Source organism: Cherax quadricarinatus, chromosome 68 (assembly GCF_038502225.1).
Source record: "Cherax quadricarinatus isolate ZL_2023a chromosome 68, ASM3850222v1, whole genome shotgun sequence".
Classification (NCBI taxonomy): domain Eukaryota; kingdom Metazoa; phylum Arthropoda; class Malacostraca; order Decapoda; family Parastacidae; genus Cherax; species Cherax quadricarinatus.
In genome coordinates this window covers 20371638-20389984 of record NC_091359.1, presented here as the reverse complement: position 1 = coordinate 20389984, position 18347 = coordinate 20371638, and the positions used below count along the sequence as shown (strand labels likewise).

The following is an 18347-nucleotide window of genomic DNA, read 5'->3' as shown; positions in this document are numbered from 1 at the left end:
ACAATAATGTTGTACTAGTACAACCTTACACAAAGTATAAGGCCACTTTTGTTTAATGTACTACCCCAAAACTTTATACACAAACAACTTATTGCTAAATCATGCAACAAGCAAAACATTTACAACAAAACTGCTCAAAGGTACATAAGCATACACAAGTTTTGCATTAGTGTCGTGATTTACATTTACAAGAATGAAAGAAGTATGACACCCAATGGTTAAAAAAGAGAAGTTATTAATCAGAAGTGAAAAATGGTAGTTTACCCATAATTAAATGTTTAAATTTATGTTATGAAAAGATGTTATGATATTGTACAATATACAGCAAGGCAGTGGGGAAAAATTATTAGTAGAGATCGAGAAAAGCACCCACTAATGATGCACTTTTATTGGATTACTTAACTATGAAAATTTTAACTAACGCAGTCCTCCTTAATCTTACAGAAAATACTGTACATCTCCCCCATTGCAGAGAAAATTAAAAAAATATTGTATTAAACGGAATCTAATATAAACAAAACTGTACCAAAAAATGCATTTTATTTTGTTGGAATCTAACCCAATTTATTTTTTTAATCATCATATACTATGTTACACTCTTAATTTACTCTGAAGTTTGTACGTTTGCTATATACACAAGAATGACGCCTGTCACTCTTTAATATCTTCCTATAAACATATGTACAATACTTATTATTTGTCTATTATGTTATATTAGTCTTAGGTTTTAGCATGTTAAAAATGCTAGGTATAACCAGGAGCTTTCCATGGATGCTACAATGTCACCCAATCTTGTAAAACTATGTACTGTATTTGGTGGAAATAAAAGTTTGATTACTTGTTTAAAATTTGGAGAAAAACAAATTATGCCACACAATGATACAAAGCATTGTAAAATAGTTAGACATTAATATTAAATACATTTTTGCCAATAACGGTCATCTTGAAAATGAAAATTTAGACTCCTTCACTCACTCACTTGGTTATACCACTGTATTTGTTGTCTCTGAAATTATCCTAGGTAAGACATTTCTAATTTATCACTACTTGATGCCTATAATAATGTGTTTAAGGAGTGTAAATAATAGGGATTTAAAACAGGAATCTGTAAATACACCTGTATATTTTACTCAAATACAGGGACATTTGAGGGACAATAGAAAATGTAAGAATAACAGAGTAAATATAAATTAATACTGATATTATACAATGTTTGTGCATTTCTTCATTAAAATATTGTACAGTCTAGATAAAACAAACTCACCCTTAGAAGAACTATAAATATGAAAACTGGAGCAGAACTGTACCCATCACTACACTGAAATGAACCAAACCTAAAAGACAATTTTTTCATCATTAACAAAATTATTACAGATGCATTATGCAGCTACTCAAATATATATGATATTTTGCCAGATTAGAGCTGTTTACTGTTTACCTAAAATCCATCACCTAGGATAGTTTTCCTGTCATGCTCATCACACTATTGTACAGTACAATACTGACAAACTAAGTATTGTACTGATTCCTATTAGAATTTCAATTAATTTGATCCCAACTCTACCTAGACAATATTTTATACTACATGCTACACAAACGTGACTCATGGTAATTATCATATTTATTTAAAGTGCTCAACCCACCATGTTTATTAAGAACTCCTGCACAGAAGGTAAGCTTCAGATTTAGACATCTCTTTATGGATTTCACACAGCAATTCCAATATTTAGCTTAATTCAATATTTAGGCAAGCTAATACAGAAGTTATAAAAGTCCTTACTGTATAATTAATTTGTATTTTAACTGGAATAATTATATACTGCACAGTCATTATAGATATAGCTACAGTATATAAAAATTATATTTAATGACTAAACCCAGGATATTCCAATGATTCTTCAAAAGATTTCAATCCATCAAGGATTTTACTTTGTCTACTTTTATGTAGAGTATTTGACTCATGATCAAAAGGACCCAGGTTATGTTAACTCTCACTAGTACCAAGTGCCACTTCCACACACACACACCATGAACTATCGATGATAAAATTACTGCATTTACAAGTAGACTTATTTGAATACCATTTTCTCATATTAGCAATCAGCCTCACCTCAAGGAATTAAACAAGCCAAATATGCTTGTGACTTAAAAACAATGTCAATAAAAGAATGTATCATTTCTTTTTCGAAGGAATTTATGTTTTTGGAATGGAAGACATATTTCAACACCAATTTAACAACTTAACACTTTTTTAACCCTTTCAGGGTTCATCCTGTAGATCTACGGCTTTACGTTCAGGGTCCAAACCGTAGATCTACGCCATGAGCTCAGCTCACTCTGATAAACTGTGAGTGGTAAATTTGGGCCTAGATATGAAAGAATACATCTATGTGGTATGTGTGCACCACATAAAACAAATCTTGCAGCACACTGTGTATAATGAGACAAAAAAAAATGAAACCGTGATTTTTGATTAAAACAGCGACTTTGCAGTGTTTTTTTTGTATGTTTTTTATAGTTGCATTTCTTGGTCTCATTTGATAGAATGGAAGACATATTACAGAAATAGAGATGATTTTGATTGGTTTTAGCACTGGAAATGGCCTGAAACTGAGCTCAAAGTAGCGGAAATGTTAAATTTTTGCCGATGTTCAAGAGTAAACAAATGACCTCACACGTCTAATACACATTCACAAATGTGGTGATGATATTTATACAATTATTACAATATTGCATAACAGTAAATCTTCTATTTTTTGGTGTGAATAAAAATTCATTATGTGAATAAAAAATTAAAATGGAATTTATTTGTAAAGCCTCAAAACGTAATTAATGAACAGAGGAAATGTTAGTTTAGTGCCAGGAATACCTACATTGTTTATTCTGGACCCTATTTTGAAATTGGAATATTTTGAACTTTGTGTTAAATTGGCTAAATTACCAATTTCCGATCACTTTATTTTGTAGTTGAAACAGTTGACTTGGCGATTTCTTGTGCTCAATCGATAGAATAGAAGTAATACTAGTGAAATAGGTAAGAATTTGGTCGATTGAAATAATGTAATTGGCCTAAAATGGGAGTCAAAGTCGGCAAAATCGCCGATTCGTAAATATCGCTGACACATCAAAATTCACAATTATTATTATTATAATCAAAAAGAAGCACTAAGCCACAAGGGCTATACAGCACTGCAGGGTAAGGAAGGAAGCTAGGGTATTGGGCAGCAGAAGGGGGAAGGGATGATCAGTAGGTTACAGAAAACAGCGGGGCAGGGGATAGTGCGGGGGTAGAGGGTAGCAAGAGATTGAGGTAGAAAGGGCTGAAGGTATCATCAGAGTTTGTGAAGTCAGTCAGTTGTTGTCAAAAAGTCAATGAGAGAGTCCGGATGAAAGGTGGGTCCATCAGCGAGAAGGGAAGGTAAAGAGAGAGCAGTGGAGCGAAGACGACATTGGAGGTATATTCTGCGTGCTCGTTGATAAAGTGGGCAGTCTAATAGAATGTGGCTGACCGATAATGGAACCTGGCAATTCTCACAGAGAGGAGCAGGGCGCCTCTCCATGAGATATCCATGAGTAAGACGAGTATGGCCAATGCGAAGACAGGAGAGAGTAGTCTCCCAACCTCGACACTGGTGACAAGAAGACGGCCAGTAACCTATACTATAGTACACTCATTAATTACCTTAAAATATTTGTAGTCTTAATGTAGGGTGAGAGGTGAGTTTCATTTGAATGAAGTCAGGTTGGGAAGTATGAGTAACCAGGAAGGGCAGCCCTCACCACCCCACCCACCCACATATAATGTAAACAAACCAGGTGAATGTGTCTGGTTTTCGTCACAAGTCTTACAAGTTGCCTGGTTACCACAAGTCCTACAAGTTGCCTGGCTACCACATCTCATATTTATGTTAACTTATTCTACTTTGGGTGTATTTAGATGGATTAAGCAAAATGTCTATAGTAATGTTTTATACGATATTTAGTGCTCTTTAGAGTGATTATTATTGTGTTATTATTATTATCATTATTAATATGGCATCTTCAAGACTAATAAGACACTCTTAGTTTACTTAGGTATTGGTACATATACGTATAATTATCAGTTATAATAGTAATGTAGGTATGTAGTCTGCCTGGGCTACATACCTACTCGATATTTAATGTGGCCCAGAGCCATATTATTATCAACATACCACATTCACTGAGATTCATCATTTCTAACAATTACCTTTAGATGCCATCATAAACAAAGGGAGAAGTAATGAATAATTCAAGCCGAGAATTGTAAACGAAAGTGTTGTGTATTAACCCTTTCAGGGTACAAAGGCCAAATTTCAAAGTGCACACCAGTGTCCAAGAATTTTCAAAAAATAATTTTGTTATTTTTTCTTATGAAATGGTAGAGAATTTTTTTCTGAAGATAATAATAAAACAAAAAGTATGAAATTTGATGGAAAACTGACAAAATTATGCTCTCACGAATTTTGATGTGTCAGTGTTATTCATGCATCGACGATTTTGCCGACTTTGACTCCCATTTTAGGCCAATTATATTACTCCAGTCGACCAAATTCTTAGCTATTTCACTAGTATTAGTTCTATTCTATCGATTGAGCACAAGAAATCGCCAAGTGAACTGTTTCAACTATGAAATAAAGTGATCAGAAATTGGTAATTTTTCCAATTTAATGCAAGGTTCAAAATATTCTAATTTCAAAATAGGGTCCAGAATAAATAATGCAGACATTTCTGGAACTAAACTAACATTTCTTCTGTTCATTAGTTATGTTTTGAGGCTTTACAAATGAATTCCATTTTTATTTTTTATTCACATAATGAATTTTTATTCAAACCAAAAAATAGAAGATTTACTGTTACACAATACTGTAACAATTGTATAAATAATATCATCACATTTGTTAACGTATATTAGACCCACCAGCTGGCATGTATTAGACGTGTGGGATCATTTGTTTACTCTTGAACATCGGCAAAAATTTAACATTTCTATTCTGAGCTCAGTTTCAACCCATTTCCATTACTAAAACCAATCAAAATCATCTCTATTTCTGTAATATATCTTCCATTCTATCAAATGAGACCAAGAAATCACAAATACAACTATAAAAAAAATACGAAAAAACACTGCAAAGTCGCTGTTTTAATCGAAAATTACGGTCTCAAGTTTTTTTCTCTCATTATGCACTGTGTGCTGCAGGATTTGTTTTATGTGGTGCACACATACCACATAGATGTATTCTCTCATATCTAGGCCCAAATTTACCACTCACAGCTTATCAGAGTGAGCTCATGGCATAGATCTATGGTTTGGACCCTCAACGTATAGCCGCAGATCTACAGCATGGACCCTCAACGTATAGCCGTAGATCTACAGCACGGACCCTCAAAGGGTTAAGGGGAGTGATGTAATGTTTTCCCTCCACCCGGATACAACACCTCCATAGCATATAAACAAAATGTTTATACGTTATGTAACGTCTTTCTTATATAATTTTGAAGAAAATATACAGTGGACCCCCGAGTTTCGGCAGCATCGACTTTCATGAAATCCGACTTTTGGCAAGTTTTTTCGGCAAAATTTGGCCTCGCGTTTTGTGATTAGACTCGTGATTCGGCGACCATCCGGTACCCGTCCACCCATCACCGTGCACACAAAGCCAGTCTCCCACACCATTCACGCTCAGTGTGCCAATGCTTACCAACACGTGACCATCACCCCACGGGTTCATACGTAATAATCCACTGTTTTTTGCGATTGCAACTGCTAAATAAGTCACCATGGGCCCAAGGAAAGCTAGTGTAAGCCCTTTGGTAAAGAAAGTGAGGAACACAATCGAATTCAAGAAGGAAATCATTGAAAAATATGAGAGTGGAGTGCGTGTTACAGAGCTTGCCAGGATGTATGGCAAACCCCATTCAACCGTCACTTCGATCGTGGCGAAAGGAAAGGAAATAAAGTGTGCTGTTGTTGCAAAGATTAAGGACATTTGTGCAAAGTGGACTGAAGTGCAAACATTTATGGATGAATTTCACCCTAACAAGGCTCTTGCAGGCCATATTGGCAACATGTACAATGACAGTGTTGTGTCCCACTTCAGACAAATCTTAAAGAAACGCCAGAAACAGAGCTCTCTGGACAGATATTTTGTGCAACAGGGGTCCAGTGGCTCTCAAGTTGTTCCCAGTGCCAGTGTCTTTAAAAAACAAAGAAGGGAAGTAACCCCAGATAAGGACTTCATACCTGAAGTCCTAATGGAAGGAGATTCTCCTTCCAAACAATAGTGTACACCTTCCTCCTATCCCCTCCTCCCGTCTTCCATCCACCCAGAAGTCTTCAGTAAAGGTAAGTGTAATGTTATTATTATTTTTTATATGCATGTATACTTGATTACTCATTGTTTTCAGTATGTAAATCTTTATTTAATTTGAAAAAAAAAAAAAAAAAAAAAATTATTTTAATATTTTTGGGTGTCTGGAACGGATTAATTTTATTTCCATTATTTCTTATGGGGAAAATGGTTTCGCCATTCGGCAATTTCGACTTTCGGCAGGCTCTCTGGAATGGATTAATCAAGAAACTTGGGGGTCTGCTGCAATAGATGCATTAATGAAAATGTCTATATTACTGTAAAATAAGACATTTAATGTGCCCTAGAGTATTAGTATTACATAATGTTTTCCCTCCACCTGGCAACCACTCCTCCATAGCATATAAACAAAATGTTTATATGCTATGTAATGTGTTTCTTATATAATTTTGAAGAAAATATCATAGATGGATTAATGAAAATCTCTATAATGATGTAAAATTAGACATTTAATGTGCCCAAGAATGATTATTACATAATAGAGAGATGTGCTCATGGAGAATGTAAACAAACCGGATGGCCCGCGCCATATTTGAAAGACCACTTGCCGTATAGAAAGTTTTGGTCATAATTTGAGATTGCCGTATTAGCGAAATGCAGTAAGGCGAAACGCCGAAAAGCAGGGCCCTACTGTACACAGAATATAGGAAATCAGCTTTAATATACAGTGGAGCCCCAAGTTTCAAACGTATCGACTATTGAACGCTTCAAGTTTCAACCACTTTTTCGAACCAATTTTGTCCCGACTATCGAATGCACCCCGTTTTTCGAACCGCCGGGTACCGGATCTGTCCGCCTGCCCGCTCTGCCCGCGTAGGTGTCCTGAGCCAGTCTGGCTTTGTTGATGCTTGAGTGAACATTAACTTGCATGCTCATTCAAACATTTCACTATTAATTCATTGTGTTTGGTGCTTGTGCAACTGTGAAATAAGCTACCATGGGCCCAAAGAAACTTGCTGGTGGTACCCCTGTGGTAAAGAGAGAAACACCATAGACATGAAGAAGGAAATAACACAAAAATATGAAAGTGTTGTGTGACTTGTTGAGCTTGTCAGGATGTATGGGAAAAACAAGTCAACCATCGCTTCTAACCTGGCAAAGAAAGAACAAATCAAGGAAGCTGATGTTGCGAAAGGTGCTGATATGCTAACCAAAACTAGACCACAGTCGATCATGTTGAGAAGTTGTTGCAGGTGTGGATCAAGGATAAAGCTATGGTGGGTGATAGTGTTTCTGAAACAATCATTTATGAAAAGGCAAGGCAGCTGCATGCCAATCTTGTGAAGAAAACTCCTGGAACCAGTGCTGATAGTGAATTTAAGGCCAGCAGAGGCTGGTTTGAGATATTTAAGCAGTGTAGTGGCAGGAGATTTAAATACCTTACCACCCTTTATATACAAAAAAGTGTCACAAGTACTATCACCAATCATTGCAACACTCTTTAACAAATCCATTGAATCCTCCACCTTCCCTACAGCTCTCAAAATAGCAAGGGTCACCCCGATCCATAAAGGAGGAGACCAAACAGAGTTGAATAACTATAGGCCAATATCCAATTTACACCCTCTCTCAAAAATCTTCGAAAAATTAATTCATAAACGAATCTACTCCTACCTCATCTCCCAAAACATTCTCAACCCCTGCCAATTTGGATTCAGGCCTAATAAAAATACTAATGATGCTATTATACACATGCTAGAACATATATACACTGCAATAGAGAAAAAAGAAGTCCCACTGGGGATCTTCATTGACTTACGTAAAGCTTTTGATACAGTTGACCATGACTTGCTCCACGTAAAATTGTCAGACTATGGTATTAGAGGGCACTCCCTCAACTACCTCAAGTCATACCTCAGCAACAGAAGCCAATATGTGTATGCAAATGGGGCAAGCTCTTCCGCTCAACCAATTACAGTTGGTGTCCCACAGGGAAGTGTCCTTGGCCCTCTTCTCTTTCTCCTATACATAAATGACCTACCAAATGCTTCGCAATTACTCAAACCCACACTTTTTGCAGATGACACTACATACGTCTTCTCTCACCCGAGCCCAGTCACGCTAGCCAATACTGTAAACACCGAATTACAGAAAATATCTACCTGGATGAGGACTAACAAACTTACACTAAACATTGACAAAACCTACTTCATTCAGTTTGGTAACAGAGCTACAGATGTCCCTCTTAACATAATGATAAACAGATCACCTATCACAAAGCTAACAGAGGGAAAATTCTTAGGAATCCACCTTGATAATAGACTCAAATTTCATACACATATACAACAAATTTCTAAGAAAATTTCCAAGACTGTAGGCATACTATCGAAGATACAGTACTATGTTCCACAGTCAGCCCTCCTGGCCCTTTATCACTCTCTTATTTACCCCTATCTCACCTATGGAATTTGTGCATGGGGCTCAACAACAATTAACCATCTCAGACCACTAATTACCCAACAAAAGGCTGCAGTTAGAATGATAACAAATTCTCACTACAGGCAGCACACTCCACCAATATTCAAAACACTCAACCTACTCACCATACAAAACATCCATACTTATTACTGCACCTATTACATACATAGAACACTTAACTCTGATATTAACCCTCCCCTCAAACATCTCCTTGCCAACCTCAACAGAACACATGACCATAACACAAGGCACAGATCACTCTTTGATGTTCCTCGTGTCCATCTCACGCTATGCAAAAACTCAATGCACATAAAAGGCCCTAAAATCTGGAATTCATTACCTGTAAATATAAAAGAAACACTACCTGTTTATAAATTCAAGTCTCTTCTCAAAGATCACTTACTCACTCAAAACCAAATAAATACTGAATAACTGAACCTAATAAATTGTATATCCTATATGTTACTCACAATTATATCACACAAATGTTAAACCTAGGACCCAATCTAACTTTGTTATTTTTTTAAATACACTACCTAACAGAATACTCCATTCGACTGAATGTACAGCAATGCATGCAACCATATGACCTGTCTTTGTAATACTCATTTGTGCTTTATAGTTATCTGTTTACAATAATGTTTTATCACTGATTTCATCATTGCTTAGTTAATCTTAAGTTAATTTTAAGCCAGCCCGTAATGCTATGCATATAAGTGGCTTTGGCATGCTGCTCTTACCTGTATTTTTTGTACCTCTGTATGTATGCTTAAATTACTAAATAAATAAATAAAAATACACAATGTTGTAAGGCATGGCGAGGCAGCCAGTTCAGACAAACGGGCTGCTGAAAAATTTGTGCATGAATTTAAGGGATACGTAGATGCTGAAAAATTCAAACCCCAACAAATTTTTAATACACAAATAACCCGCACATAAAAGAGAGAAGCTTACGACGACGTTTCGGTCCGACTTGGACCATTGACAAAGTCACACTAACCAGAGGGGGAGCCATCCTATTGACTGGTCTTCTGCTAAAACTGTCTTCCCTACTTCCAACTCGAACAGTCGCCGTCTAGTTGAATCCTCTCTAATACACAACTTTCCTTGTATGAACCTTAGCCCTGGCTTCGTCTCTGTAGATGCCTTCCTCTTCCACTACATTGTAAAATGCTCCAAACTTCAGAACACCCGTGACTTAACCTGAATCCTCATTTTTTCTTTTTTCTTTTTTCTTTTTCTTCTTCCTCTTCCCCTTTCCTCTTTCCTTTTCTCCTCTGTTGTCTTTCTCTCTCCTGTCTCGTGTTTCTGTTCCTTCTTCATTTATTTCACCACTTCCCCTTTCACGCACCTCTGTGCGCTTGCTCTCCCTCTGTGGGCATCTAGCTCTCTTGCAGTGCTTTCCTTCCTTTGTATTTGACTGGCTCGTCTTCCTTATTTCCCACTTCTACCACTACTACTACCTCTTCTTCTTCTACTACTACTACTACAACTACTGATGAAATTAAGACACGTGCGGCGTCTGGTTGTCTTTGTTGTGGACGTTTCGCCATCCAGTGGCTGGCTGGATGGCGAAGCGTCTACGATGGGGATGCCCGGGTGTTGTGCATGTGTCTTAATTTCATCTTGTCGGTATTATATACAATTCTTGTACTACTACTACTACTACCACCACCTCTTCCTGCCTATATATAGCCGTCCTGCTCCCCCTCTGGTTAGTGTGACTTTGTCAATGGTCCAAGTCGGACCGAAACGTTGTCGTAAGCTTCTCTCTTTTATGTGCGGGTTATTTGTGTATCGTTCCAGTCACGGTATTGTGCCTTTTTTTTGTTATTTAAGTTTTTAATTGTGACGAAAGAGGCCTGTTCTGGAAGAAAATGCCAAAGAGGACCTACATTACTCAGGAGGAAAAGGCAATCCCAAGACACAAGCCTTTGAAAGACAGGCTAACTTTTGTTCTGTGCTAACGCTAGTGGGGATTTTAAAGTGAGGCCTTTACTGGTGTATCACTCAGAAAATCCTAGTGTGTTTAAGAAAAAAATGTCATTAAGAACAAGTTATGCATCTTGTGGAAAGCAAATAATAAGGCATTGGTCACGAGGCAAATTTTCAAAGAGTGGGTTTACCTGGAGAGTTTACCTGGAGAGAGTTTTGGGAGTCAATGCCCCCATGGCCCGGTCTGTGACCAGGCCTCATTTATTATATAACAGGAAATACTATATTTACTAATGCCCCACAATACACACACAATACACAATACACACACACACACACACAATACACATACCTACACACACACACACACACACCTACACACACACACACACACACACACCTACACACACACACAAATACACACACACAATACACACACATACAATACACAATACACACATAAATCCATACAAATTCTAGCCTATATACACAGCACTAAGAATAACTAAATTATATGCAAGATCCATGAAGTGTTTGACCCCAGTGTGAAAAAATACCTCCTAGAAAATAATTTGCCACTCCAGTGCCTCCTGTTAATGGACAATGCTCCTGCACATCCTCCAAACTTGTTAGGCCTACTGTCTAGGGGACTAGAGTTTCATCACAGTGAAGTTCTTGCCTCCTAACACCACTCCTCTCCTAAAACCCATGGACCAGCAGGTCATTTCTAACTTCAAAAAACTACACAAAAGCAGTGTTTGAAAAGTGCTTTGAAGTGACCTTAGACACTAAGTTGACCCTAAGAGAGTTCTGGAGGAATCACTTCAATATCTACACCTGCATAAGCCTTATAGGTAAGGCTTGGGAGGAAGCGGCTTCCAAGACTTTGAACTCTGCTTGGAGACAATTGTGGCCACAATGTGTCGTCCAGAAGGATTTTGAAGGGGTTGAGGCTGACCCTGACCCTGCCAACCCTCTGCCTGTGGCAGAGGGTTGGCAGGGTCTGCAGGACTTGCCCAATGCCTGTGGCATTGGGCAAGTCCATGGGGTTGGAGGTGAGTAGCGAGGATGTGGAAGAGTTCGTGGAGGACCACAGGAAAGAGCTAACCACTGAAGAGCTGGAAGAGCTTCATCTGGAACAGTATCAGACCACAGCTGAGGAACTTGCTTCAGATGAGGAGGAAGAGGGAGCTGATGAGGTGCCTTCTTCAAAGATTAAGGAGATTTGTGCCAAGTGGAATGATGTGCAAACGTCTGTGGAGAAGTACCACTCTGAGCAAGCTGAAACAAGCCATCTTTGCAACAAGTTCAGTGACAGAACCATGTCCCATTTTAAGGAAATCTTAAAGAGGTGCCAGAAACAGAGGACTGTGGAGAGTTATTTTGTGAGACAGGGGTCCAGTGACTTTCAAGCTGGTCCTAGTACATATCATTAAAAGACAAAGAAGGGAAGTAACCCCAGAGAGGGTTTTGCTACCTGAAGTCTTTATGGAAGGGGATTTCCCTTCCAAACAGTAAGCCCTCCCTCATTATTCCTCCCTACCTTCCAGATGCCATCAACAATCTTCAATAAAGGTAAGTAAAAATGTTATTTTATATGTTTATTTAAATTTTGATTTATCAATTACTAATTGTACTATGTATGTTTGTTGTGTGTATGTAAAACTAATATAATCTCTATAAAATGTATTTTTTTGTGAATATTTTGGGGTTTCTGGAACGGATTAATTGTATTTCCATTATTTCTTATGGGAAATATTGCTTCGAAATTCAAATATTTCAACTTTAGAACTAGCTCCTGGAACGGATTAAGTTCAAAACTCGAGGTTCTGCTGTACATTATTTAGGTATGCATACTGGTCAGAGAGCCCGTCGTAAGTCAGAGTCGTCATAAGTCAGTCATCGGTAAACGAGTACGTCACTAAGTGAGGAGAGGCTGTACAATTATATATTCACTTTTATTTTTGTAAGATCTGGAGGTCTAAAAAAAAGTTGTTTGAGGGGGAAGCTCACATTCAGAGTTTTTGCTCATATCCAGAAACAAAAAATCGACCGAGTGACTGCTTGTACCCTGAAAAACTTCTATGGTGGGGCACTCGTAAGCCAAGGTTCCACTATATTGGCATCCCTAGTTTTGAAGGTTCTCATTATGCAGCCTGTCATTTTCTAGCAGATGCAACTGATACAATGTTGTGGTCTTTGAAGGTGAGATTCTCTGCCATTATCACTCTCAGGTTTTTTACATTAGTTTCTCGTTCTATTGTGTGGTTTGAATTTGTTTTATACTCCAACATAGTTTTAATTTCCTCACATTTTCCATATCGGAGTAATTGAAATTTCTCATCATTGAACTTCATATTGTTTTCTGCAGCCCATTTGAAGATTCGGTTGATGTCCACCTGGAGTCTTGCAGTGTCTTCAATGGAGGACACTGTCATGCAAATTTGAGTGTCATCTGCAAAAGAAGACACGGTGCTGTGGCTTACATCCCAGATATGAGGATGAGGAACAGGATGAGAGTGAGTACTGTGCCTCATGGAACAGAGATTTTCACCGTAGCCGCCTCAGACTTTACTCCATTTACTACGAATCTTTGTCTTCTATTTGTTAGGAAATTATAGATTAATCTACAAACTTTTACTATTATTCCTTTATCACACATTTTGTGCGCTATTACACCATGGTCACACTTGTCAAAGGCTTTTGCAAAGTCTGTGTATACATTTGTAGTTTGCTTTCTTCTAGAGCATCCAGGACTTTGTCACAGTGGTCCAGTATTTGGGACAAGCAGGAGTGACCTGCTCTAAACCCATGATGCCCTGGGTTGTGTAACTGATGGGTATCTAGATGGGTGGTGATCTTGCTTCTTAGAACCGTTTCAAAGATTTTGATGATATGAGATGTTAGTGCTGTCAGTCTATAGTTATATGCTATTGCTTAACTGCCTCCTCTGTGGAGTGGGGCTATGTCTGTTGTCTCATGCAGCTGTGGGATGACCCCTGTGTCCATGCTTCCTCTCCACAGGAATCAAGCTAGCAATCAAGCTACAGGACACCTATAACCCAAAAAAAAGGTTGAAGTGACTAATTTCCAATGGGTCATACAGCTTCCCTTCCATGGGTCACACAGCTTCCTTTCCATGGGTCACACAGCTTCTCTTCCATGGGTCATACAGCTTCCCTTCCATGGCTCATACAGCTTCCCTTCCATGGGTCATACAGCTTCCCTTCCATGGGTCATACAGCTTCCCTTCCATGGGCCACACAGTTTCCCTTCCATGGCTCATACAGCTTCCCTTCCATGGCTCATACAGCTTCCCTTCCATGGGTCATACAGCTTCCCTTCCATGGGTCACACAGCTTCCCTTCCATGGGTCATACAGCTTCCCTTTCATGGGTCACACAGCTTCCCTCCCATGGGTTATACAGCTTCCCTTCCATGGGTTATACAGCTTCCCTTCCATGGGTCACAGCTTCCCTTCCATGGGTCACAGCTTCCCTTCCATGGGTCACACAGCTTCCCTTCCATGGGTCACACAGCATCCCTTCCATGGGTCACACAGCTTCCCTTCCATGGGTCACACAGCTTCCCTTCCATGGATCACACAGCTTCCCTTCCATGGGTCACAGCTTCCCTTCCATGGGTCACAGCTTCCCTTCCATGGGTCACAGCTTCCCTTCCATGGGTCACACAGCTTCCCTTCCATGGGTCACACACCTTCAATTCCATGGGTCACACAGCTTCCCTTCCATGGATCACACAGCTTCCCTTCCATGGGTCACACAGCTTCCCTTCCATGGGTCACACAGCTTCCCTTCCATGGGTTATACAGCTTCCCTTCCATGGGTCACAGCTTCCCTTCCATGGGTCACACAACTTCCCTTCCATGGGTCACACAACTTCCCTTCCATGGGTCACACAGCTTCCCTTCCATGGGTCACACAGCTTACCTTCCATGGGTTATACAGCTTCCCTTCCATGGGTCACAGCTTCCCTTCCATGGGATATACAGCTTCCCTTCCATGGGTCACAACTTCCCTTCCATGGGTCACAGCTTCCCTTCCATGGGTCACACAGCTTCCCTTCCATGGGTCACACAGCTTCCCTTCCATGGGTCACACAGCTTCCCTTCCATGGGTCACACAGCTTCCCTTCCATGGGTTATACAGCTTCCCTTCCATGGGTCACAGCTTCCCTTCCATGGGTCACACAACTTCCCTTCCATGGGTCACACAGTTTCCCTTCCATGGGTCACACAGCTTCCCTTCCATGGGTTATACAGCTTCCCTTCCATGGGTCACACAGCTTCCCTTCCATGGGTTATACAGCTTCCCTTCCATGGGTTATACAGCTTCCCTTCCATGGGCCTTACAGCTTCCCTTCCATGGGTTATACAGCTTCCCTTCCATGGGTCATACAGCTTCCCTTCCATGGGTTATACAGCTTCCCTTCCATGGGTTATACAGCTTCCCTTCCATGGGTTATACAGCTTCCCTTCCATGGGTCATACAGCTTCCCTTCCAAGGGTCACACAACTTCCCTTCCATGGGTCACAGCTTCCCTTCCATGGGTCACACAGCTTCCCTTCCATGGGTTATACAGCTTCCCTTCCATGGGTCACACAGCTTCCCTTCCATGGGTTATACAGCTTCCCTTCCATGGGTTATACAGCTTCCCTTCCATGGGTTATACAGCTTCCTTTCCATGGGTTATACAGCTTCCCTTCCATGGGTCACAGCTTCCCTTCCATGGGTTATACAGCTTCCCTTCCATGGGTCACACAGCTTCCCTTCCATGGGTTATACAGCTTCCCTTCCATGGGTTATACAGCTTCCCTTCCATGGGCCACAGCTTCCCTTCCATGGGCCACAGCTTCCCTTCCATGGGTTATACAGCTTCCCTTCCATGGGCCACAGCTTCCCTTCCATGGGTTATACAGCTTCCCTTCCATGGGTTATACAGCTTCCCTTCCATGGGTTATACAGCTTCCCTTCCATGGGTCACAGCTTCCCTTCCATGGGTCACAGCTTCCCTTCCATGGGTCACAGCTTCCCTTCCATGGGTCACAGCTTCCCTTCCATGGGTCACAGCTTCCCTTCCATGGGTCACAGCTTCCCTTCCATGGGTCACAGCTTCCCTTCCATGGGTCACACAGCTTCCCTTCCATGGGTCACACAGCTTCCCTTCCATGGGTCACAGCTTCCCTTCCATGGGCCACACACCTTCCCTTCCATGGGTCACAGCTTCCCTTCCATGGGTCACAGCTTCCCTTCCATGGGTCACAGCTTCCCTTCCATGGGTCACAGCTTCCCTTCCATGGGTCACAGCTTCCCTTCCATGGGTCACAGCTTCCCTTCCATGGGTCACAGCTTCCCTTCCATGGGTCACAGCTTCCATTCCATGGGTCACAGCTTCCCTTCCATGGGCCACAGCTTCCCTTCCATGGGTCACAGCTTCCCTTCCATGGGTCAGAGCTTCCCTTCCATGGGCCACAGCTTCCCTTCCATGGGCCACAGCTTCCCTTCCATGGGCCACACATTAAATGTTAATCTCTGGACATTTAACAAAGTTCATGATAAATTAACACTGCTGGTGAACCTCAACATATTGTTACACTACTGTAACTTACACATGAGAATGACCCCAGTGGAAATAAACCAGAGTCAGACATGACTGGGTTATCCTTAATTATACTTTAGTTACTATATAAGACCATGGTAAAAAAATAATTAACTTATGAAAGCTAAATTAAAAAAGTTAAGTATTAAAGTTACTATCAGATCAGGTGACTGGAGGTTTGCCTGGTCCTGAGTACTGTCTTGTCTCCACTACAAACATCATATTAATATGTTAAATTTGAGTTTGAGTCCCGGTCTAAGTGGTATCCCCCCAGTACCTGATTCCAGTACCTATTTAACCTGTCTGGAATGAGATCGTAATCAGGGAAAACTATAGCCTCTTCTGCGAGTGTTACAACACCACATTTAGCTAGGCCGGTGTGGTGTGTGCAGGGAGCGCCGCCCCCTACTGACCATGTATAGGTGGAGTAAAATATAATTCATAAGGTTAAATGAGTGTATTGATGACGTGTCTGCCTCCACCTACCTCAAACAGCTGATCACGACCTACAGCTGGGTGGCCATCTTGGGGTCGCTTACACTACAAACTCACAATTCACACAAAAAACGGAAAATTGTCGCTATTATTTATTAATTTGATCGTTTCAATTATATAAGTAATTAAGTAAATAAGTTTATTCAGGTTCATTTACATAACATTTATAAGCGAGTTTACTCCTTCCTAGTGTCGTACAATATATTCAACACTTGTCAGTGTGGTTTGGGCAGAAAAAAAAGTTTATTCAGATATACACAAATACAGTTCCACAGATTATCATACATAGCAGCATATGTGTAGACAACCTGGGATAACCCAAAAAAGTTAGACTTATTTCCATTGGGGTCCTTTTAATACCTTATTATTATACAATAAAGGAGATAATATCTTATTATTACATTGATGCAATTACAAAAATGTTTGAACTGCTTTATGCAGCTCCTGGAAATAATGAATATCCTCGAGACGTCTTCAACCACCTGAGGAAAGCTTGCGATACACTGGACCACTGCATCTATACTTCAATTAGAACATTATGGGGTCAGAGGTCATATATACTCTTGCATACCCAGTCTTATTTTAACAATAGACACCAATACATCTCCATCAACAGCGTAACGTCGTCAACTCGGCTTGTAGTAGAGCTTCATGGCACTACTACGTCAACCTAACCTAACCTAAGCACAGAGAGTAAAAGGTCTGGTACAGCGTATGAGGCCGGGGATGCTGGAGCCATGTGTACGGTAAGTTTATTCAGGTATACACAATTACACAGATCATCATACATAGCGGCATATGTGTAGGAACCTAGGATACCCCAAAAAAGTCAGTGACTTATTTCCATTGGGGTCAGGATGAACCAACATACAACATTACTGTGTCTGGTGTGGTCAGGATGAACCAACATACAACATCACTGTCTGATGTGGTCACGATGAACCAACATACAACATCACTGTGTCTGGTGTGGTCACGATGAACCAACATACAACATCACAGTGTCTGGTGTGGTCAGGATGAACCAACATACAACATCACTGTGTCTGGTGTGGTCACGATGAACCAACATACAACATCACTGTGTCTGGTGTGATCAGGATGAACCAACATACAACATCACTGTGTCTGATGTGGTCACGATGAACCAACATACAACATCACTGTGTCTGGTGTGGTCACGATGAACCAACATACAACATCACAGTGTCTGGTGTGGTCAGGATGAACCAACAGACAACATCACTGTGTCTGGTGTGGTCACGATGAACCAACATACAACATCACTGTGTCTGGTGTGGTCACGATGAACCAACATACAACATCACAGTGTCTGGTGTGGTCACGATGAACCAACATACAACATCACTGTGTCTGGTGTGGTCACGATGAACCAACATACATCACCGTGTCTGGTGTGGTCACGATGAACCAACATACAACATCACAGTGTCTGGTGTGGTCACGATGAACCAACATACAACATCACTG

The 18347-nt window shown here is 40.3% G+C and overlaps 1 protein-coding gene across 5 annotated transcripts in view; it reads right to left on the bottom strand.

Annotated features, from left to right (window-relative positions):
• Positions 1-16918, bottom strand: part of Sec71 (ADP ribosylation factor guanine nucleotide exchange factor Sec71) — a 291696-nt gene extending 274778 nt beyond the window's left edge. For 2 of the 5 annotated variants that reach the window (XM_053789544.2, XM_053789546.2), the window contains exon 1: positions 16848-16897. The gene's annotated coding sequence lies outside the window, so the exon portion shown is untranslated. Of the gene's footprint in view, positions 1-1264; positions 1289-16847 lie in introns of those variants that run through there. The other 3 variants (XM_053789547.2, XM_053789548.2, XM_053789545.2) reach the window with 3 other exon arrangements.
• Between the last annotated feature and the right edge of the window lie 1429 nt (positions 16919-18347).